At 35.6% G+C, this 26,456-nt stretch overlaps 1 protein-coding gene across 3 annotated transcripts in view; it reads left to right on the top strand.

The window, feature by feature from the left end:
* The window catches only part of LOC106872032 (uncharacterized), a 335,806-nt gene that overhangs the window by 130,438 nt on the left and 178,912 nt on the right, over positions 1–26,456 (top strand). The window lies entirely within an intron of this gene.

Here is a 26,456-nt window from a genome sequence, read left to right as displayed (position 1 = left end):
TACTTGTTACAAAATATAAATTTACTCTTAATATCTAGGACCTTTCAAGAGCCAATTTGTAGCTCTAGTTTCATAGTATTAACCCTTTCGTTACCAACCCAGCTGAAACCGGCTCTGACTCTGAGTACAAATCTCCTATTTTCATAAGGTTTGAATTAAAATCCTCCACCAAATCTTAGTCACAATTTATGTTCCTAACACTAGCTGAATGATAACTAAGTTATTTTACTAAATTCTTTATTATATTTAAAGTAATTGAAAGAAACACAGAACATCTCAAAATAAATACAGTAACGAAAGGGTTAAGCAGATGAGAGATAAAATCTTCCTCCTGGATAGGATGCCAGTCTATCTCAAGTAATATTTCCAAATAATCTGAAACGTATTCCTGTTAAATAAACTAAGATGGTGTAGAATAAAATCTGGCAAAAAGCCTACACCAGGTTTTAACTCCTAAATTATCTTATGGAAAGCTAACTCAGTATTTTATTTCTTCAGCTATCTTGACTTTTACTAGAGAGCCCTTTTTATTCCTCTCTCTCTCTCTTTCGCCCTATTACTCTGTTGCTAGCTCACACTCTGCTACAGTTAACCCACTAAATTTACACATGCAACTGTTTATTCTTGGAGTTCATAATTTTCTTTTGCAAATATAGGTGACAATCAAAATTGTAATTGAACCAAATTCGATGACTGGCACCCGTGCCAGTGGAATGCTAACAGCACCGTCTGAGTGTGATCATTGCCAGAGCAGCTGTCTGGCTTCCATGCCAGTGGCACGTAAATAGCACCATTTGAGAGTGATTGTTACCAGCATCGCCTTACTGGCACTTGTGCTGGTGGCACGTGAAAAAACATTTGAGCAAGGTTGTTACCAGTGCCGCTCGATTGGCTCCTGTGCAGGTGGAACGTAAAAAACACCATTTGAGCATGGCTGTTGCCAGTACCACGTGACTGGCCCTCATGCTGCTGGCACGTAAAAGCAACCACAACACTCTCAGAGTGGTTGGTATTAGGAAGGGCATCCAGCTATAGAAACTCTGCCAGAACAGATTGGAGCCTGGTGCAGCCATCTGGTTTGCCAGTACTCAGTCAAATCGTCCAACCCATGCTAGCATGGAAAGCGGACGTTAAACGATGATGATGATGATGAGGTGCAGATGTGGTAGTGTGGTAAGAAGTTTTGCTTTCAAACTACATGGTTCCAGGTTCAGTCCCACTGCTTGGCACCCTGGGCAAGTGTCTTCTACTATAGCTCTAGACTGGCTAAAGCTTGTGAGTGGATTTGGTAGATGGGTGAGAACTGAAAGAAGCCCATCATGTGTTTATAGGTATATATACATGTTTGTGTGTCTGTCTTTGAGTTTATCCCCTCCCCACTTACCAACTGGTATTGATTTGCATATGTCCCTGTAACTTAGAGGTTTGGCAAAAAAGACTGATAGAATAAGTCCCAGGCTTGAAAATAAGTATTCATGGGGTTGGGGTGGTCAATTTGTTCAATTAAATCTTTCAAAGTGGTTCCCCCAGCATTACTGCATTCTAATGAGTGAAACGAATAGAAAGAAAGAAAAAAAAAACACATAGCTGTGCTACAGTTCATCAATAGCTGCACTGAGTACTAAGATCATTGCCATAAAACTGGTAAGTCCCCCTTCCCCCCTCCTGTTGGTGCTTTGTCAGGCTCTATATCTTTCATTAATATTTTAAAATTATATTTGTTATTTAGCCCTACACTCTTCATACAAACATGTACTAAGTCACACAGACGCATGTAGTCACGCACCCAGTCAAACATATCCATTCATATGCACATGTAGTCATTCACACAGATGCAATTACAAACACGCACAAAATCAGTCAAACACAGTCATAAACACATATATATTCATTCATTCATTCATTCATTCATGTTAGAAACACACAAGCATATGCACAGTTATGCATCCTCGTTCAAACTGTCACACATACTCAAGTGTCTGCTAGTTCATTAAGATGCTTACTGCTCTGTGACTGACTAACTACCTGAGCTGTTCAACAGAATGATTTATGACTCTTTTAATTTGTAAGATAAAATTCTTCCACTAATATTTTTTGGCACCCAAAGTACTAGCACTTGAAAGTAAAGAATAATTTCCTTAAAGATTCTCCCCTCCCCACCAAAATCCTGCTTATTCTTGAACAGTAGTTTATGAAACAGTTTGCGTTGATGCACTGCTGGGGGTATAATTTTGTTTTGCACATGTATGATTAACAAAACAAAATAAGCAGTAGTTTTTTTTTCTTTCTTTTCTTTTCTTTTTTTAATTTAATTTTTAGCTTTAAAGCAGTTTGCTTTTTTTTTTAAAACTTTACATGTGAAGTGCACCAGTTAAAATCAGTTACATCTCTATTGTGCCACAAAGTCTGAAAGATTAAGAACCATCGATCGAGAAAAAGGAATGTAGAACAATCTGCTTTGTTTTTGATTCTGTTGTTCTTGTGGCAACCCAGGTCAGTGCTGATCCAGCTGATCTACAATCAAAGGTATTCCAGCCATGATCATCCTGTCTTTTCTTCTTTTTTTTTTTTTAATTATTTCAAAAATTTCATTTATTATTTTTTTTTTTTTCAAACATAATCTATCTTGGATTTTACTTTCCGTTCAATGTGTGTTGTAGTTTGTTCTTTTGAAGAGTCAGTCTCCAACCCATAGAGTTATTTCAGACTTAAGTAGTTGTTGGCTAACAAAGTAGTTGTTTCATCATCATCATCATCATCTTTTATCTTTTGTTTGACTGTGGCCATGCTGGGGTACCACCTTGAAGAATTTTAGCCAAATGAATTGACCCCAGTACTTATTTCTTTAAGCCTGGTACTTATTCCATTGGCCTTTTTTTGCCACACCGGTTAGTTACAAGGACATAAACAAACCAACAACAGTTGTCAAGCACACACACACACACACACACACACACACACACACACACACACACACACACACACAGAGGCTTCTTTCAGTTTCCGTCTGTCAAATCCACTCACAAGGCTTTGGTTGGCCTGAGGCTATAAGTAAGAGACACTTACCAAAGATGCCACACAGTGGGACTGAACCCGGAACCATGTGATTTGGAAGCAAACTTCTTACCACACAGCCATACCTGTGCCACTTTCTCATGCTGGCATTAGTTGAGGTGGATCTTCTACAGCCTGAGGCCATTCCTGTTACCAACTCTCACTTGTTTCCATGCAGGGTAATATTTCTCCATGGCCAAGCATGTTTACCTTGGAATACTGCAAATGAACAACATTGCTGATATTGCAGTGATGCTCGTTTACAATCATCACATATTAAGCAGTGAGCATGCATGTGACCTGAAGTAATTCTACTTTTAGTAACATATACTCTTTTACCTTCTTTTACTTGTTTCAGTCATTTGACTGTGGCCATGCTGGAGCACCGCCTTTTAGTCGAGCGAATCGACCCCAGGACTTATTCTTCGTAAGCCTAGTACTTATTCTATCGATCTCTTTTGCTGAACCGCTAAGTTATGGGGACGTAAACACGCCAACATCGGTTGTCAAGCGGTGTTGGACACACACACACACACACACACATATACGACAGGCTTCTTTCAGTGTCCGTCTACCAAATCCACTCACAAGGCCTTGGTTGGCCCGAGGCTATAGTAGAAGACACTTGCCCAAGGTGCCATGCAGTGGGACTGAACCCAGAACCATGTGGTTGGTAAGCAAGCTACTTACCACACAGCCACTCCTGTGCCTACACATACACATGTTCACTTACACATATGCAATCTTGTGTTGGCAAAAAACACAAAAAAATGAAAATTATATAAACAACAGATATAATCTAAACAAACCATGAATGAGACAACCCATACATATGCTTGACAACATAATGGACACAAGAAAGAAAAATCAGTTACAGACTGGAGAGTCATTGGGAAGATTACAGTGGTGTCACTAAAAATTTATGATTTCATTTAATTGAAAATAAATTGAAGTGAACTAAAACCAGTGCTTGTATTTACTGGCAAAATGACGTTCCCAATGTACAACAATATCAACTTCAAAAAATTATTCCTCATAAAAATTCTTGTAAAATAAATCCAAAAATTAATTGATTGAATGGATTTATTTCTCGGTGCTACAACAACTGATTATTATGTTGGATATAGTGTGATCCAAAATTATAAAAAAAAAAAAAAAAAAGAGGCAGAAAGTAGCATTATATACTATCTAAGAGTAATAAAAGGTCATTAAAAACAGCAAAAGAAAGTGGACTGTTAAATAACACTATATTCATTGTAAAAAGAAAAAAAGAAGCTACAAACAAAAAACAGGGATATCTATTATCAACAGAGAGCTAGTGTCTTTGACACCTTAAGCTTTTATGATTCTATCAACGTATTGTGGCTCTCAATTTGAAAGCTCTGAATTTTGAGAATTCTTAAGTTGATGGAATGTTGTTTGTACGATTAGAAAGATTCTTTAATATCCTTCATTGAATGAACAAAATAATACAATGGAATGATATGGAAAACTACTTAATTACATTTAGTACAAACAGGATGATAAAACAAAGGAACAGAGAGTTCCCATGTGCGTCGATAAATATTATATCACTGCCTTCTAGAGTTTTAAAGATGTAATCATCTCCGAGCATAATGTTTATAGATGTAGCTCAACACAGCAAACACCAGATGATTCATCATAAAAGACAAAAAAAAAAAAAAAAAAAGGTTTTGCTATCAGAAATGACCCATTATATGAAATGAGGGATTAGTGATTGAAATGCAGTGGTGCCAACCGTACCAGTACATCCTAATTATATTGCAGCAGGGAGGTGCGATACAGTAACAGCAAGTCATTTATCTTGAGATCTCGACTCGATATAACTGATGAAAACTGCAAACCTTTAAAATATGCTATTCTCTCACTTAACTACTCAAAAAATAATGATAACATAGTTTCGGAAAGAGAAGATGAGGACCTATCAAGTCATCACTCTGCTGCAATTACAACAGACACTCCTAACAGAACCAAAAAGAACAAGAATGCTTGTTTATTTTAATCATTATAATCTCTCCAAAAGATATTATGATATCTCCAAAATATTCTTGTAATACTTTGTGCCGTTAATTACTAAGGTTTTGCTTCATTCATGATTTACTAACTTTTTTAGCAGCTTTTCTAAAAGCTGTTTTTTTTTTATTGTGCCTGCAGTACTTGGGCAAGTATCTTCTACTATAACCTCGGGCCGACCAAAGCTTTGTGAGTGGATTTGGTAGATGAAAACTGGAAAAAGCCCATTGTATGTGTGTCTTTGTCCCCACCATCACTTAACAACCAATATTGGTGTATTTATGTCCCTATGACCTAGCTGTTCAGTAAAGAGACTGATAGAATAAATGTCAGGTTTATGAAAAAAAGTCCCGAGATCAATATATTCAGCTAAAAATTCTTCAAGGTGGTGCCCCAACCTGGCCACAGTCTAATGACTGATACAAGTAAAACATAACAGCTTTCGGCTTTTATAGAACCAGAAGCTTTGATATTAGACCATATTCAGCGTACTGCAGAATGGGATTGAACCTGAAGCCTTATGGTTTCTACACAGCTGCACATGCATCCATATGCCCCCTATTCAGACAAACAAGATGCATGTGGATGTAACCATTACATGGTTAACAATTCATAAATTCATAATAAACACAGCAAAAAGTTGTTTTAATTGCTTGTAATTTTGTAAACACACTGGTCAGTCATCTCTCACTTGCAAGATTGCTTTTTTATATTCTGGCATTGAAAACAAAACTGTTTGTGCCTTACTTGGACCGACTTCAGTTAAAGGAAGCCTTGATGGTTGAATTAACCCATTAACATTTAAACTGGCCATTTCCAGCCCAAATATTCTATATGTTTTATGTTGAAAGTGGCCAGATCCTGTATTTTACACCTACCCAACATTTGTCATTCTAAAAATAAACAATCGCATTTTCTAAGTCTTGAAGCTATGAGATAATGCATTATTAATTCAAAACAATATGAATGAATAAGCATTACATTTGACAGACGAATTTAAATGCTAAAGGGTTAGCAGACACTTGACAGGAACGTAAAAATAGAATTTTTTTTGGTACGAATATGCTAAAAGGCACATTCACACACACAAGCAAACATGTATCCTTTCTTTTTCTTGTACACTCTTATGCATGTGCACAGACATTCACATATGCATGTATGCATATAGTTAAACATATATTTATATTGACACACACACACACACACATGCATGCATGTGTGTGCGTGCGCGTGCACACACACAAAATTAAGAAGTGAGCAATTATGAAATAAGGTTAAATTTTCTGAGATGCAATTAAGTACATTCCATTGTAAAAATATTGCTCTAAAAATTTTCATGTGAGTGCTGTTATTTAAACACACACATAAACGGTCATTCACACACAAAATTTGCATGCACACACACACACACACACACACACACACTAGCATTATCATTCACTTACTTGCACACACACACATGCATACATGGATATTCATTCACTCACATGCACACACACTTGGAAACGCACTCATATTTACTCACTCACAACTTTCATCCACTTCTATTTGCTCACTCACTCTTATTCCATTCACTAACGACACCACTCTCACTTGGACATTCACTCCCAACTTTCACTCACTCGTATTCAAGTCTGTCGTAAGTCACTTGTTGAACTCAGAGGTATATTAACATGTCAGTCTTCATAACTGGAATTTCTTTGTTGATTTTATTCAGTCTAAGATGGTGACTGTGAACACGAGGACTTGAACTGTTAAATGTTGGAGGATCTTCTTTTACTTGTTTCGGTCATTTGACTATGGCCATGCTGGAGCCACTGTCATGAAGAACTTTTAGTTGAACGAATTCACCTCAGGACTTATTTAAAAATTTTTTTTTTATTTAAGCCTGGTACTTATTCTATCAGTCTCTTTTGCAGAACTGCTAAGTTATGGAGCTATAAACACACCAATATTGGTTCTCAGGTGGTGGCAGGGGACAAACAAAGACACACACACACACACACACACACACACACACACTCACATATATAGATATGTGTACAATGGGCTTCTTTCAATTTATGTCTACCAAATCCACTCACAAAGCTTGGTTGTCCCCAAGCTATAGTAGAAGACATTTACCCAAGGGGCCATGCAGTGGGGCTGAACCCAGAACCATGTGGTTTCAAAGTAAACTTCTTACCACACAGCCACACCTGCTGCTATGTATGTTGATTTTTAATATAGGCAAAGAGAAATAAAGTCCTAGGGGCTATAGATAGGTTTGAGTGAAGATAATAATTCCAAAATGTTCTGCTTTTGAACATATCAGCTAAAACACTACACTGAATCAGTGAGGTAACCTTTGTATGGTTACTCTGACCGCTAGAAATAGCAGCTAAATGTGATTCAAATCACAATCTATCATACAATGGTAGTTTTCTTTGTGACATACCTATACTACATCTGAAAAGGCAGGATTGTCATGACTGGAATGCCTTTGATCACCAGCCTGTTCAACCATGCTTGACCTGCGACTAAACAAGAAAGCAACAGCTAATCATACATGCTTATCATATATCCACCTAATATGCTTATTAAACATATTGTCATTCTTTACATGTTGTTACACCGAAGACATACTCTTTTTTTTAATTCTTATTTTTTACTTGTTTCGGTCATTTGACTGCGGCCATGCTGGAGCACCGCCTTTAGTCGAGCAAATCACCCCAGGACTTATTCTTTGTAAGCCTAGTAGTACTTATTCTATCGGTCTCTTTTGCCGAACCGCTAAGTTACGGGGATGTAAACACGCCAGCATCGGTTGTCAAGCGATGTTGGGGGGTGGGGGGACAAACACAGGCACACGAACACACACACACATATATATACATCAAAGGCGGTGAGCTGGCAGAAACGTTAGCACGCCGGGCGAAATGCTTAGTGGTATTTCGTCTGCCGCTACGTTCTGAGTTCTAATTCCGCCGAGGTCGACTTTGCTTTTCATCCTTCCGGGGTCGATTAAATAAGTACCAGTTATGCACTGGGGTCGATGTAATCGACTTAATCCGTTTGTCTGTCCTTGTTTGTCCTCTCTTTGTGTAGCCCCTTGTGGGTAGTAAAGAAATAACACACACATATATATACATATACATATATACGACGGTCTTCTTTCAGTTTCCGTCTACCAAATCCACTCACAAGGCTTTGGTCGGCCTGAGGCTATAGTAGAAGAAACTTGCCCAAAGTGCCACGCAGTGGGACTGAACCCGGAACCATGTGGTTGGTAAGCAGGCTACTTACCACACAGCCACTCCTGCACCTATAGGCAAAGAGATATTTTTTTGATTTTTTTCTTATGTATTTTTCTACATTTATGGTAATGATATCTGTCAATTCCTTACATGCCCACCCCTATTTAACTTCATTTAGAATGCCTCATAAATTTTAAAATCAATTTTTTTTATAGTCTAGAATGTTTAGAAGTCATTTCAAGAGAGAGGAGTTGTGATTTAGTCCACCCCCACTGCAATTAGTACTGATCAAGCAGACTGATCAAAGGTGTTCTAATTATGACCATCCTGTCTTTTCAGATGTCTTTTTCCTATGTGCAGTGAATCTGAAACCATGTATTGTATTTTTTTTGTGTCAGATGGCAGGATGTAGTATGAAGGAGATTTGGTTGTTATTTGTAGCAGATCAAGTAAATATGTAGAGGCTCCCTCATTGGCTTTGTACATAGTTGTTTTTGTGTTGGTTTACCTTTTGGTCAATCCTGAGAGGGGTCAGCTTGGAAGGTAGGCCTCAGACCCCACTTGGTTTCGAGAAAGCCTCTGTGTGGTTACTTGACATGCTAGAAGTAGTAGCCAAATCTCCCTCATATATCCTACTATCTTAAATAAAGAAAAAAATATGAGGTAATATATTTCTGCATACCCCACCAAAAAACGATAAGGTCATGGCTGGAATGCTTTTAATCAAGGGGTTATGGGATCAGGGTTGATCTGGAGCTAAACAACAGTGCTACTGCTTAGGTCTTGGATGAATTTCGTAGAGTTCACTCTGTTGTAAGCGTTTAGACATTGGTTTTTACTGTGGTTGTGCTCATGGGGTTTTCTTTTTCTTTTTTTTTTTTGTCTGCTTTCATATAATCATGATTTGATTATTAGCAGCTGTTATATTCTATAATTTTACTTGCCTCACTCATTTGACTGCTGCTTTGCTGGGGGCATTGCCTTGAAGGATTTAGTCATACAAATTGAACCCAGTATTTATTTTCAAAGTCTTGTACTTATTCTAGGGGCCTGCTTTGCTGAACCATTAAGTTACAAGGGCAATAATTGCCAAGTATGGGGATGAGAGAGAGAGAGAGAGAGAGAGACACACACACACACACACACACACACACACACACACACACACACACACACACACACACACACACACACACACACACACACACACACCTTCTTTCAATGCCTACCAATTCTACTCACAAGGCTTTGGTCAGCTCAAGGCCTATAATAAAAGATGCCTGTCCAAAGTGCCACACTGTGGGACTGAACCTGAAACCATGTAGTTTGGAAGCGAGCTTCTTATCAAACAGTCATGCCTGTACCTATACTGAAATAGTAAATATAAATTATTGAAGTAGCTCTAACATGAATAGCTTCATTTATGTTAATCACTCAAGTGATAGCATACACAGAAATGAAAAGGAAGAGCATTTTTGTATTTTGGGGTATATGTCTTTGTTCAATGGCAGGGTTTGAAATCATATTTAGACACATTACTCAGCTCATTAGTCTGCCAATGACAATGTTCAACCTTACTATCAGTTTTTATTTCCTTTCATAACCAGTCTTTTTGAGATCAACAGAGTTCATAGGGTTAATGTTTAACCATTTTTAATACCAATTTACCTGAAGCTACCCATGGTTCTATAAGACAAACTTCCTGTTTTGAAGTGGTCTAAATTCAAAACCTCTCAACAAAATTTTGCAGCTTAATAACGGCAAAGTTATTCCTTATTTTTAAAAAAAAATTAACTGAAACAAAAGAATTTTATTTCACTAGAATAATAAAAGGGTTCACTTTAGTTTCTATAGTAACGAATTGATGAATCAGATTTCTTCTTGGGTTGGATGCAGGTCACTCTACCAAGAAATTGTGGTACTTTTTGTTGACAGCTTAAAATCTCCTGCACAGAAGCACAATAAAATAAATAGCTGTATTGGGTTTAAGATGGTAGTTCAGTATCGTATTTAGTTACTCAGCTAATTTGCTTTTTTTTTTACATCTTAAAAACTGTAAATTTGTTGACAGTGATTGCTGGAGATGTCAGGAGTGAACCTTCATGTAGCTGACTCTTATATTTTCTGTACAAGAAAAGCTTACTGTTTTGTTAATCTCTAACAATCAATTGAGTTATATTTTTTAAAATTCTATACTTAGATTGGTAATTAGAATCTCAAACTGTAATTGTTAAAAAATCTACTCAACAACATCTGAAGAAAGGAAGTGGAAAGGTTCTGCCGTATCACTGTAGACATTGAGATATTGTGCTGCAAAGAAAATGCTATTGGCTTCCCTATGGAGTCTTTGATGTGTTATTTGATACTAAATGTTCCATTCTTATTTTATTTTACTGGTTTTCTCTCTTTTTTTTTAATTAGTACACATGCCATACATCACATGCAGTGTTATAATGCGCTTAGTCAAAACAGCTAAATTTTCTAAAGAGTGCTTAAAAGTCATGAGCAGTAATGGTAAAATCTGCTTAGGTGGTATCTATTTGAAAAGGAAAGGTTATATGTAATCTATAGTGTCTTTTACTGTGGAAGAAAAGTATTTTTTTCTCATTTCATTCTAGCTACAAGGAAAATGGAAACAAAACTAAAATTTCAATAACGTTTTGTTATGACATTTTCACTCTCTCTTACATGGTAACAAATGAAATAGAATATACAATGAAAGTTGTTAACTAAAATTGGATTTACAGTTTTTGAAGAAGTTTCAATGACTGCACTGTTACTAGAGAATTATTTCACTTGTAACATGCAGTTGATGAACTCCAGGGATTGGTCAGTGAAATAAAGTGTCTTGCTCAACAACACAATGCACAGCTAGGAATTGAACTCATGACCATACAGTCATAAGCCAAATACCCAAACCACTATGGCACAATGACATTGGGGATATTTATTAAAAAATAGACCATGTATGATTTATATTAAAACAAATGAGGAACACAATGTTGAAGTAATAAATACCATTTCATGTAAACTAACTTAATGTTTTGAAAGATTGTAACAGCCTGTATTTGCTGTGAAATGGGGGAATATATTTACTGTCACTGCATTTAGGAATGAAACCATATGGTCACAATTTTTGAAGACAGTAGACTGCTTATTGAACAAGATTTAGCCACTACATTTGAGCAAATGAACAACTGTAGAAGCTCCTTTCCCCAACTGACTTGGACTCCCTTACTGGTTAATGCAAACCTGTTGACGTGTAACGCAGAACTGTAAACTGCATACATGCCTGGAGAAAAGTAGATAAGGATTGGTTACGAAAAATGCGCTTACTAATGAAGAGCAATAGTAGGAAGATGTGATGGTATGAATGAACAAGATTGAAGTACTTAGTGAATGGACAGCTTAGAAATAGTACGTTTCTATTGGTTGTGGGCAAAGCTTTGAAGGAAAGAATAATTGAGGCATTGTTGCAACATACACAAATTCAACTTGTTTCTTTGCCAAAACATTTTCAAGGATATTTTTTTTTTTGTTATCTATTTAACCAGTTATTTATTTCCTTTGCTTGTAAACAACGTAAACACATTTTCAAGACACAATTTAAGTTTTTTTAAAGATAAGAGTATTATCACAGACCTAGTAACCTGATAAATATTTTTGTAGTTTTCTCAGTTGTAGTAAACATATTTACTAAGGAGGCAACAGTACCTGGAAGTTTATTTAGTAATTAAAAAAAGAAAAATTATTTTATTCATTTATTTCAGTAATTAGAAAAAAAATATTATTTTGTTGATATAATTTACTTGGCTCTTGTTGATAGAGTAGGTTTATGATCAAAAGTTTTCCTGTTGTGATTGTTTTTTTTTTTTTTTTGCAAACCAGACTATATGTCATTGAAACCTCTTTTATCTGACTCAAATATCCGACCTGTTTTATGTTCAAACTGATCAGATCTGGCCCCTCAAACCTACCTTACAATGTCATCCTAAAAATAAACTTCATTGAAATCTCTTAGGTACAAATTAATGCATGATTGATTTTAAAGAATGTGAATAAATGAGCATTACATATGTCTGAGTGTGTTTACGTCCCATAACTTAGCGGTTCGGCAAAAGAGACTGATAGAATAAGTACTAGGCTTACAAAGAATAAGTCCTGGGGTTGATATGCTCGACTAAAGGCGGTGCTCCAGCATGGCCATAGTCAAATGACTGAAACAAGTAAAAGAGTAAAAGAGATTTTCAATATTCTATGAAAACATGTCAGATCTTGGGGGAAATATTATCTTGGTTGGAGAAAAATAAGGGTTGGCTACAGGAAAGTGTCCAGCCATAGAAAATTTGCCTCAGTAAAGTCCATCTGTCCCCATGCAAGCATGGTCAAGTGGATGTTAAAACGATGATGTTGATGAATAATGAAAATAAAATTATTTAGTTGAGGACTTACATCAGTGTCATTTTCATGACAAGTACAAGTGGCAACACTGTACATGTTTCTGTCTTATGATGATCCACTCAGAGAAACATCAGTTTCATTGTACTTGCCAAAGATCTAATGAATCAGTCACTAAGTAAGTGTACAAGATTGTACATACTGAACATCTTAACAAGTACTTTTACAGCTCAATCCATTTACATATTTTCTGATGGTATAAGGCAAATAACGGCTCAGGATACCATGCATTATTTATGCTTCAATTCACTCCCTTATCTTAGAAATGATCAGTCTTGTTTTCTAACCGTTTTGGTACCATCATCTCTGAGACTACCCTTAGTTCTGTAGTACAAAACCACCTATTTTAAAGTGTTTGTGTTTAAATTAAAACTTCCCATCATGATTTATGTAAGAACATTTTTGTTGAGTTTCAAACACCAGCTTAATGAAAACGTTTGCTTTAGTGAATCCTTCCAAATTCTTGATTATTTTCAAAGTTAATCGAAACACATAGGTAGTGTATTTCATTAGAATATGGTTGTAAAAGGGGCAGTTGGCCAACCTGTAGAACTAATGTATTTTCTCTGATAAACACCATATGGGTCCTATTTTGTTGTTTATTAGAAATTCACTTGGCTGTTGTGCAATTATGTTGCTGGTCTGCTAACCACATTGTTGAGATTTAATGTGTTGTGGGCTTAGGCAAAGCATATAGCTACTCTATCTTTCCCCTACTGTTCCATTTGTATTTCACAGCTGAGTGGTTTATTGAAGGAATGTATCATTCAGCTGTAAAAGGAAATGCATTAATAAAAACCCATCTCTCCCATAAATATAAAATGGCAAAACAAAAAAAAAATGTTGGAAATGTAAAAATTTGGATAGAGATGAAACAGAATTTAAAAAATTTTTATTTAGCATGAATTTTGGTGTTAGGAAAATTCTAGTTCAAGCAGGTTTCCAAAGTCCACTTTTATGTAATTTTCCACTTTCAGATAACTGAAAATTTTCTGCCTTTTGTTCCTTTCAAATTTTGCCTTTAGTTTGTATATTTCCTCTTAAAGAAGGAAAAATATTTTTTTATTTTTAGAATTGACTGCATTTTAGTGCAGTTAAACAAATGAAATGAAATTTATCCTAAAGACATACAATTCATAATTTATCCTGAAAAAGTTTATCCAAAAGAAATTTATCCAAAAGACATTTGTCCTAAAGACATTTATCCTAAAGACATACAGTTCATAATTTTAGAAAATTTCTTACATTATTTGCATAAGATTTGTACAACCAAACTAGAAATTTTAGTTCTTCATAACAGTCTTTTGATGCAAAGTTGCTTAGAAATAGATAATTTTTTTTAGATGTTATAAATTATGGTTGGTCGCTCCTTATTTTCATAGTGCAAGAAAGTACTACAACAGTGAAATTATTCCTTTCTAGAATTGGATGGTTGGTTTTATTTTATCTAATTTTTTTGTGTGTGTGTGTTTTGGAGTAGATATGTAAAAATGAATTTAAGATAAAGCTGTATTTTGATGTCTTTCTTCTCTTTTAAGAAGAAAATACTGGCATATTTCCATGAAGCTGGTGAATTGTGTGTTAGTATGAAAGGAAAGATAAAAGGTCAGCGAGCGGTATGCTAAGATGGGATACGTAGGATTTTGGAGTAACATAAATTTTATTCTAGCCATTTGTTGTTCAGTTTGCTGTACAGCTAAAATCTCAGGACATTAGTTTGTAATTATTTCACAAGTGATGAGCCATCAAACCAGTGGAAGCTGGAGCATCTTGGAGTGTTCAGTGTTCACTAATAAAATGTTGATAAAACAGTAAACTGAAATGCAGTTGCTAAGTGACCTGAAGGGAGTATTTCTTAGAAGAAATGGGGGGTTTTTATATTTTTTTGAATGACCTTCAGATATAGTTATCTTGTAATTTGATACTATATTTCATGAGAAACACAGTTTGGGTTTTGGACCTATATAGATAAACATGTGTCTATGTGTGTTTTGTCTTTGGAATATCTTTTACGGGTTCTTACTGTCTGGGTAAAAAAAACAAAAAAAAAAAACAAAACAAAACAAAACCAGTGGTCTTATTTTAAGGTTACATATAGTTTCTCAAGTATTGTAGGTTAAAATGCCCTGTGTGTACATGAATGATTGTTACTATTTTTAAATATCATAACGTGAGATATTCAGCAACAGTACTATGTAGTAAAGATTGTTTGCCAACATAACATGGCAGTCCTGGTTTAGGACAAATGTTGCTGTAATTTAGCCCCAGGAGACATCATCTCCAGCTGGCTATACGACATGATCTGTGTCCTTATATTTTCGTACAATATTTGTACATAGCTCTTTACTATATCTTTACTTTTGACATAATGAACCAAATTGAGGGGAAAATATGTTCTGTTACACAACTTGAGTCTATTTTTATTGAAAGAAAATTTCAGACAAATGATTAGTTTAAAATAAGGTACCGCCTGACTGGCCTTCGTGCCGATGGCACGTAAAAGCATCCACTACACTCAGTCAAATTGTCCAACCCATGCTAGCATGGAAAGCGGACGTTAAACGACAACGAAAGGAATCTAGCACCCAACTCAGCTCAAAACAATATCTGTGTATCATGATTTCTGGGTTATTTCTCTTCATCAACACAGAATAATTGTTTGGCTAGAGGTGGCGCTGCCAAATTCCCGTTCGAAATATATAGTTTTCCAAGTGACAACTAGTCACTGATCTATAAATTAGAAAATTACTTAGAAAATGATTGTGTTAATATTTTACATAAACAGAGCGTAATATATTTTGGGTGAGCAAGCCATTGTCATAACATGTAAACAAAAATGGTTCTTTATTCATTCACTGACTCACACAAGTGTGCACGTATGCAGACACATTGCAAAAACTGGTGAGCAATGAAAACTCCAGCTGTGTGTAAAAGTTTGTTCCAGTTGTTTATGCCATGTGTATGGTGTCAAAAGCAATGTGGGGATCAGCAGTGAGTAATTCAACATTTGCGAGAGCACCATCACAAACCTCTATGTTTTTCATTCTGGTAAAGTGAATTCAAAGTCTCTGTGGTGGTGGTGGTGATGATGATGATGATGATGATGATGATGATGATGACTAAAGCTTTTCTCAGAAAACAGCAGGGGCCATAACCCACCCGGAATAGCACCAGGAATTTTGCCTTGACGGAAAGAAGTAAACAGGAAGTCAATGGGGTTTGAAATTGTCTCTTCATGTTCCGATTTCAAACTGTGCTGAATGGGATTTTGACTAGTGTTTTTGTTAGAGAGAGTTGATCAAAATAACTACCAGTCAAATATAGAGGTTGATTTAAATGACTGTCTTAGAAATCAGTATTTTAGAACTGGTGAGAAAACAATAGGTGCACTTGAGGTGTTCATACAAGCAAGACAGAACCGTTACTTATGTTTACGGCTATATCCAGCACACAATGATGACATGAAATTCAGTCGTTTGAAAATGAACCAACTTCTCTAGGAACTAGCAATAACAGACCTGTGGAGTGAAAGAGATGTTATACTATGTAACAAAAAGGAAATAAGATCTGAATACAGGGAACATGACCCCATGTTATTAAGATCTATTGAAAAGTACTTGCAGAAATCTACCACCGACTGAAGCCTTATAGTATTCAGTAATAAATCTTAATTATTTTCTAGTAGAAAATAGTAGAATTTTCATAGAAATGTAACATGAAGTTGGCTCTCCTGGAATTGAACTATTTCTGAATGTAACCAATGAGTATGTCTCTACATAGACACTCAACTGGTTGTTACTTCTAGAAATAATAGCCAAGTCTTTTCTCAAATAATATCTTCTATTTCAAGTAAATGAAAAACACATCAGATAAAGTAGTTGTACATATTTCTGAAAAATAGAGCTGGAATGGTTAGGAGTAGAACTTATTTTGATTTTTATAGATATGTTCGATCTGAGTTGGTTTGAAGCTAAACAGTAATTTGTTGCAAGGTGTTTTTTTATCCCTAAAGTATTCAATTAATTTTTCCACTCCACAATCGTTCGTTTCGTTCGTTTAACGTCCGCCTTCCATGCTAGCATGGGTTGGACGATTTGACTGAGGACTGGTGAAACCGGATGGCAACACCAGGCTAATAAACATAATAATTGTTTCTGCTTTAGGCACAAGGCCAGCATTTTTGAAGGGAGTGGATTTGTCAGTAAGATTGACCCCTTATACTTAATTGGTACTTTATTTAATTGATCCTGAAAGAATGATAGATAAATTTGACCTCAGCAGGATTTGAACTCAGAATGTTAAGAGCCAGAAGAAATGCTGCTAAGCATTTTGTCTGGTATGGCAATGATTCCGTCAGTTTGCCACATTTAATAACAACATCAACAACAACAACGATAATGGTTTCAAATTTTGGCACAAGGCCAACAATTTCAGGGGAGGGGGTAAGTTGATTCCCCCCACCCATCTGGTAATTATTTTATTGACCTTGAACAGATGAACGGTAAAGTTGACCCTGGTGACATTTAAACTCAGAACTCAAAGACAGATGAAATGCTACTAAGTATTTTATCTGCCATGCTACAGAGTCTGCTAGCTCACTGCCTTTACAGTAATAATAATAATAATAATAATAATAATAATAATAATAATAATAATAATAATTCTTTGAACTATAGAAACAAGACCTGAAATTTTTTGGTGGGGATGAGGGTTAGCTTATTTCATTGACTCCAGTGCTAAACTGGTACTTAATCAACCCTGAAAAGATGAATGGCCATGTTGACCAATAATAATAATAATAATAATAATAATAATAATAATAATAATAATCCTTTCTACTATAAGCACCAGGCCTGAAATTTGGGGAGCGGGATAGTCTATTGCATCGACCCCAGTACTCAACTGGTACTTAATTTATTGACTCCAAAAGGATGAAAGGTAAAGTCAACCTCGGTGCAATTTGAACTCCGAACATAGCGATAGGTGAAATACTGCTAAGCATTTCGTCCAGTGTGCTAATGATTCTGCCAGCTCATGGCCTTCTTAATAATAATAATAATAATAATAATAATAATAATAGTTGTAATAATAATAATGATAATAATAATAATAGTTGTAATAATAATAATGATAATAATAATAATAGTTGTAATAATAATAATAATAATAATAGTTGTAATAATAATAATAATAATAATAGCTATAATAATAATAATAATAATAATAGCTGTAATAATGATAATAATGGTAATAATAATAATAGATAGTGAATTTTCAAGAAAATATATCTAACTACCAATCTTGATGCTGTCAAGACGTTTTGGATGATTCTTGCAGTTTGACATTTCTTTGTTTTTTCACTTGTCAAATCTATGTCATTGACTTGAGAAACTTTTCATTCTGTTCCTCAGTACTTCTCCCTTGTAATACAACAAATGTATTTTTTCCTGGTGTGTCTCATTAAGGTGTTTATTCTGTGACCAAATCCTGAAAGGCTTTACCTCCTCACTTTTTATTTTTATTATTACCTGCATATACTCCCACACTTCTGTCATGTAGTACATACAACAAAATTCATAACCGTACATATATTTCATATCAGCTACCTTATTCCTACTCAAGTTTTTATAAGGTAGTGGCTGTTGTTGTTTTATACCAGGTCAACTCTGACTGGGTAGACTTTTGTTCAAAAGGTATTTCAACCTTGAACATCCTGTTTACTTGCATACCCACGATTACATTGTCCAATTGGATTGATATATGACTTAAAAGAATTTTACTTGCTATTTCTGGCAGGTTGAGTAAATGTTCAGAGGCTCCCCCATTGGCTGCTGTTGATAGGAAGATCACCTGACTCAGTTATGCTCATTAGAGATCTCAACAACAGAACAGCTTAGCTTTTGTGTTAGTGACAATCTTCGGCTCCAAGATTTCTTACCTAACTTGTTGCATAATAAATAGGCTTGGGGTGGGGCATTGTTATTCAGTGTCCTCTTCAGGTCACAACACAGTACACGGTGTTGGATATAAACTCATGACTCTTCAATCACTTCATCATCGTTATGTATCATATGCTTGTAGCGCATTGATGACATGACAATGAAAATCTTCTCAGTTAAGCGGGATTTCCCCAGATCCCCTTGCCACTCTCGTCCAACCAGCTCTTGATATTGTCCAGTGGTTAGGGCAGTGGACTCGTGGTCATAGGATTGCGGTTTTGATTCCCAGACCGGGTGTTGTGAGTGTTTATTGAGCGAAAACACCTAAAGCTCCACGAGACTCCGGCAAGGGATGGTGACGAACCCTGCTGTACTCTTTCACCACAACTTTCTCTCACTCTTTCTTCCTGTTTCTGTTGTGCCTGTAATTCAAAGGGTCAGGCTTGTCACACTGTGTCACGCTGAATATCCCCAAGAACTACGTTAAGGGTACACGTGTCTGTGGAGTGCTCAGCCACTTGCACGTTAATTTCACGAGCAGGCTGTTCCGTTGATCGGATCAACTGGAACCCTCGCCGTCGTAAGCGACGGAGTGCCAAGAACAAAAAAAAAAAATTGTCTGTCCATTGCATTCTTTGCTTGCCTCATGATCTTCTACTCTCTATGTTTCTTTTGATGGCTATGTTTGCCAGATTTCTGCTTCTTCAGATATGGCCATAATACAGTGTTGGTGGCTTGATAAAACAACCCAGTCCATGCACAGTGAATGTGAGCATCCAGCTATGAAAAATCATGGCCTACACCACATCAAAGATTGGTAGTTTTCATCTGTTCTGCATTTCAAATGACAAAGGACTGTGACACAGTGGCAAATGCTAGACTACAACAAACCTATCCAACCCATGCCTGAATGGAAAACTGATATAAAAGCATCCACCATCATCACAATCATCATCATAATCATGATGATTATGATTATCATCTGATGAAAACATTGGTTTTCTATGCTGGCTTGATGATATATTTGTTGGCTGGACAAATCATATCTAATCTTGTGTGATCCTTTTCCTTTGGGTTACGTTCATTGAATTATATTCGATCAAAAGATAATGTTTCAGTATACTGATGTAGGTTTTTAATCTATCTAGAATCAAGTCTTTTTTTTCTCTTTTCTTTCCTTTTTTGTTGTTGTTGTGTGTGCATCAGAATTGCTTCAAAGTCGGCAACTTACTGATTGACTTAGTTGTGTGTTCTATATTATTGTTCTTCATCTTTGCTCTAAATGTCACCATTTAACCTTTACATTTGTGTGTGTGCGTATATGCCTATCAACATACGCACACATACATATTATATATATATATATATATATATATATATATATATATATATATATATATATATATATATATATTTAATATATCATCTTGTATATTAGCTTTGCTTTCTCTTATATATATAGACATATTAGTATATTTATGTATGTTTATGTTTTACAATGTGTATGATTAGATATATGAAAATGCGCGCGCGCGCACACACACACACACACACACACTCACTTAGTATGCACATTCATTGATGTCGTGTAAGACAAAGAGAATTTAGTATTTAAAAGACTTCACATGATTTAATATTAAATCGCTATATCAGAAAATGAAAATATTTAATTTCTAACACATACACACATACATTTGTATAAGAAACATGTTAAAAAATAATGGTCATTACATATTTTATCTCTATTGGAGCAAATTTGGCTTACAGCTGTTTCCAGTAGTCATTACAGGTTTATTACTGATAGGTTTACTCAACTGGTCTATTGATCAACTGAGGAAAATTGAACAACCTAAGAAAATTAATTTCCCACTATTTGTTCAACACACACACACACACACACACACACACACACACACACACACGCAATCTGTGATACTCATGTCCATTTGAAAAGATATGCACTCTGCCATTGTAATATCAGGCTAGAATATTCCAGAACTATTTAAAGTATGACCAGAGAGATAGTAAAATGTACTTGTTTATCCACTATTTGATATCCTATAAATGTGCCATAATATTCCTTTGCACAATGATAATTATTTCACTGATATCTATCTATGTCTGGATCGGTGGCGGCCTGTGTATAGAAACTGCAGAACTGCAGCATCCCCTATTTCCACTCAATATTATCGATAACATTCAATATAATGAGTTCTTTTTTCTTTAATTCTTTCTTTATACTTGTACATTATATAATCCTTAAGCTTAATGTTAGTAGCCATCCCTTAGTTTATGAAAAACAATACAAAAATCCTTGTATAGAACTGTGCGTTTCACAGTTCCAGCGATGTGGTGTTTAGCTGTTGATTGTGCACATGCTCACATGTCCGAGATAGGAAGCTTCACACTAGGGAGAGAGAGCACTGTGTGAACGACAGTGCCGGGTGAAAAGTAGTGTTTCTTTATGACTCCCTCGTGTGTTGTGCTTAAAAACATGTCTATGTTCGTGAATGTGATATAGTGTAGAATTAGATTATTATCCTGCTTCTATCTTCAGTGTTGCTGCTAGGATTTGTAAAATAGGGCACATTTCCTCACCTTATTTTGTGATTTAGAGGGGATTTTTGTAAAGCAAAGGGGAATTTGTGGCAATGTTCAGTGAATGAATTAAACACATTACCCAGTAGTGGCTAAAGCGTGAACTGATCAAGTTTTTGTGTAAATTTTTCTTTTTATATGTTTGTTTCCTTTTACACAATATTAAAACAACGGCCAAAAATTTTCTGAAGCAACACCCCCACTAATTTTATCTACAACCACTATCGGTCTGGATGTATGTGAATGTGTCTTTCTATGTTTTATATATATATACAAACACATGACTTATATCTGCAGTTGTGTTTCCATAGATGTGAAAGACACCACCCCTTTCCATCACTCTCTCAGTTTCATATTTGATTTGCAAAATTTGTAATGTGAAAGTGTGTTGAAGCATTTATCATTATTCTTTGGACAGGTTATTCTACTAGTAAAAGCACACATACACACATACGTGCTTGGCAAAATAAATGACACTTAGCAACAATATTCAAATAAATAACAAACCCAAGAAGAAAAGCATAAATAATGCTTAGCAACATGCAAACAACAAAAACAATGGAGAAGGTCACATATGTGAAATGAAATTATTTTCAACCAACAAAACAAACAGGCTAATCAATCAATAACTTAATGGAGTAGTTAAAACTAGAGTCCACTATAACCGGTGCACATGTTTTATTGGTAAGATTGATTCCCTCAAAGTTTTAACTGTGTGGGTGTGCGCACACACACGCATACGCACAAGTTCGGGAGCCAGAAACTGTGTTTCAACACAGTTTCCAGACACTAAACTTCACTTGTGGACCATTGGTCAACCAAAAGCCTATATATACATATGTATGTATATATATATATATATATATATATATATATATATATATATATATATATATGAATTAAGAAGTGGAGTTAAATGCAGGTGTTATTCAAATCTTTATACTTCCATCATGTTTCGAAGAAAACATTGGTATTATCCCTAAGGGAATAAAATGGTCGGTATATATATATATATATATATATACCGACCATTTTATTCCATTTAACATCCTCTTTCCCATGCTTGCATTGACCAGACTGAATTCATTGAGTTAGATTTTCTGTGGCTGAATGCCCTTCCTGTCACTAAACCTCACCTGTTTACCAAGCAGAATAATACTTCCTGTGACGAGGCATATTTTTGATGAAAGACTGAAAACAAACATGTTCGTTTACAATCAGCACGTGAAATTAAGATGGGAGTGTGCGTGCACACACACACACATACACTTCTCCATATATTTCAATATTCTGGTTTTAAAAATCTGTTAAGAAAGTGGAAATAGGGCTAATTGTCTGCACAGTTATAATAACCAATCAGTTATTTTTTGAAATGCTGACATTATAGAGGAGGAAGTGTGATGGTGCATGCTGGTTGTATTAAATCAGATTATCAGCGTAGCTTAGATTATGTCCTTTGTTAATAGAATGAGAACTTCTACAATCCTCAGATTTCCAAAATTTCTTTCTGTAGCCTCGACAGTAGCTGTGATCATGTGATCATATGACATCTTTCCAGATGTTTTTTTGAGAGAAGGGGCTTTTGTATAAATGCAATTCTTAATGTGGATATGCTGCCTGCAAATCGTGCAACCAATGAGAGAGATCAACTGCGTTGATTACAAATTTTAAGGTATATTATGTTGTCCCATGAACAAAGGTCCACAATGCTCATGAGGCAGACAGAAACATGCAAACATTGTTGCTGTATGTAGGTTGTCTCTCAGGTGGGTATTTTTTCACAGAAGCTGCAGTGTGTGCTTACTGTATATTCTGTCACTCCCTCCAAAATTGCAGCAGTTATTCTATTCTATCATTAAAATGTGGCATTTTAAAATGTGAAATATTGGCTTTGATGTAAACCTTCTTTGGTTATTATATTACCAAGCTTCGTTGTTTAGCAAAGGATGCTGGGTAGTCATTGTCCATTAACTTCCTTTAGAACTTCTTGGTATTGACAGCTTTATCACCGACTTTACTGCATCTGTTATGTACATATAATATTTCATTGTGTGTGTAAGGCAACAAGCTGGCTGAATCATTACCATGCCGGAAAAAAAATGCTTAGTGGCATTTCTTCCAATGGATTTGGTAGACGGAAACTGAAAGAAGCCCATCGTATATATATATATATATGTGTGTGTGTGTGTGTGTGTGTGTTTGTCCCCCGCAACATCGCTTGACAGCCGATGCTGGTGTATTTACGTCCCCGTAACTTAGCGGTTCGGCAAAAAGAGACCGATAGATTAAGTACTAGGCTTACAAAGAATAAGTCCTGGGGTCGATTTGCTCGACTAAAGGGGGTGCTCCAGCATGGCCGCAGTCAAATGACTGTAACAAGTAAAATAGTAAAAAAGTAAAGAGTAGATATATTAATTGCCTCTTCACAAGAACTCCTTATTAGAACACCTGCTAAATATCTGGAAAAGAAAACTCCAGAATAGCAGCTGTTAAGTACATTGCATTGTAGCCAGCTTACACATTTGTAATGGTCTTTAGACTTGATATACTTCATCCCAAAGTAGTCTCAGTGTCTGTTTAACCCATTAGTATTTAAACTGGTCATATCTTGCACAAATATTCTACCTGTTTTATGTTCAAACTGGCCAGTTCAAGCTTCTCTCACCAACCCTACAATATCATTCTGAATATAAAGTTATCTTACCAAAATCACAATGCTAAAAGCTTATGCAAGATTCATTCAAAACGCGAATAAATAAGTGCTACTTTCGACAGAATAATGTGAATGCTAAAGGGTTAAATATGATATCACCAAGTTGGAAATAGGTACAATATCGTGGTTATTAAGACATGGAGCCAAAGCAGTAGAGTTTGGTAAGAAGTGATGCGTTCTGTAATTAGGTTGGTAGCTGAGAAAGCAGGGCCAGATGTATAAAGGGAGATAACAAAAATATTGGAAAATAGGTATTTTTTTTTCCATCTTTTGCACAACTTATTTGCTCTTAAAATTATAAAGAAAATTGTGTGTGTGTGTGTGTGTGTGAGGATATTCCCTGCAGTATCTGTTCTGGCTCTCTGCACTCTCTTTCTCTTAGTCAGATTTCCTTTTCACTCTTTCATGTTTGATAAACGAATTAAGCACCCGGGGAGCTGGACTGATGGAATAGTTAGAGTTGGACAAGATGATTTGCAGCACTTTTTTGGTCTCTTCATATTTTGATAACCACATCTTAAAGTGACATTGGTGCCTTTGGGAGACATGTAACAGCTTGTCTTTGATTTAAAAAAAACCCAAAAAACTTTGCCTAGGCTTTTACAGGGAATTTTATAGGTGTAGGTCTCAACCTATAAAGAAATAATGGATGCCCCAGCTATGTAGCTTCTCTATACCAAGACATCTGCACTTGTCCCTCTATCGTACTTGGGCCTCTCAACACCTGGCATAAAGCCATCCCCCACCCCACCTCTCAAATACCCCATTCCCCCATTTAGTCAAGTAGGCGGGGTGCTTCTCTTGTTCCTTTTCCTGCTCTGCAAAGTTACTTGGCAATTTCACTAGTACCAGTGGCGCAAGAAAAGCACCCAGTACACTGTGTACAGTGGTTGGTGTTAAGAAGGGTATCCAGTTGTATAGACCATGCCAAAACTGACACAGGAGCTTGCTCCCACCCGACCGACTACTTGCCAGATCCTGTCAAACTGTCTAGTCCTTGCCAGCATGGAAAATGTTAAATGATTATATGTATGTGGACCTACACACATACAGTATTGATCTTATATCTATAGACAGACAAACAGACACACATACACACATGTAGTTTAAGCTTCTCTTGGCATGCTTGTAGTGTTTGTTTATCCTTTTGGAGTCAGTGATATTTAATTTTTTTTTTCTTTTTTCTTCATTATCATGTCTTTCAGATAGATTTCATGTGCCTGCAAATTTATTCATTTTACTTGAATATATGGTTATCAATAATTTATCGCTCTATATATTTTAATTGTTGGCTGGATAGAGTGAAGGAAAGTAGCTTAATATATCTTGCCCAGGGGAACACTTCATTGCTTGTAGTAAGTTTCAATCCATAGTTTTCAGCGTATATTATACTACAGCATGTTTACTCTTTCACCCCTTACTTTCTAATATGGTAAATAGCTTGCTCGTTCTCTGCCAGATTTTTTGCTCTACTCTGAAGCTTAATTTAATTTTTGACTGCTTTGCTAGAATGGCAAGCATAATCTTTTCACTAAGATATTTATGTCTGATTAGTTTTTGATCCAGTGGCTAGCTTATTGGTTTGTTGCTTATGGCGAATTCAGGTAATGGACCTTCTTGGTAAGTCGATAAAACTATGCCAACTTACTTATCTTCTTCCTCTTCATTATGTTGATCTGGTTACAAACTGTTTAGAATCTTTTGCATGTAACATCGGTTTAAATTGTTTTTAGTTAATAGTATAATATCTCTTACGATACTGTTCCATTCATGTCCAACTGGCAGAAAGAGCTTCATGTTTAATTCTTTATATCAAGCTAGAATTTCTAATTGTTATTGGAGAGAGAGAGCCTTGATGTCTGCATGGTTTCACATGGCTGTTGTTAGCCTGTCAGGCAATATGAACACTGGGGAAGCGGTAATTTAGTTATTCATTTTCCAGTCTTTATATCCAAACAGCATTCACCAATAACAACAATGCCATCTCATTTGAGAAAAGCTAAGCATACGTAAACTAGGCTTGTGATATTTATTGAAGCTGCTGATATTTGGATTATTCTTACTGTTATTAATTCTGTGTTAACATCTGATATTGTGATTAATTTTGTTTTTCAGCAGCAACTACTGACTGAAGTTTGTGTAATATTTTAAAACTACCCGATTTTTATTTCCCTGACAGTAATTAATAGAATTGTTTTGTTTATGTAATCCATATTGTTTGAGAAAGTTATCTTTTGATGTTTTCATATATATATATATATATATATATATATATAGATAGATAGATAGATATTTATATATATTTATGTATGTATAGTCATACTATCTATCATCCATGGAGATTCCATTTATTGCCATCAATGTTTATTTTAGAGGCCTGTGTGTGTGTGTGTGTGTGTGTGTGTGTGAGAGAGAGAGAGAGAG

Source organism: Octopus bimaculoides, chromosome 8 (genome assembly GCF_046866305.1).
Source record: "Octopus bimaculoides isolate indiv1 chromosome 8, ASM4686630v1, whole genome shotgun sequence".
In the NCBI taxonomy this organism is placed as follows: Eukaryota; Metazoa; Mollusca; class Cephalopoda; order Octopoda; family Octopodidae; genus Octopus; species Octopus bimaculoides.
This window is presented reverse-complemented; position numbering and strand designations above follow the sequence as displayed.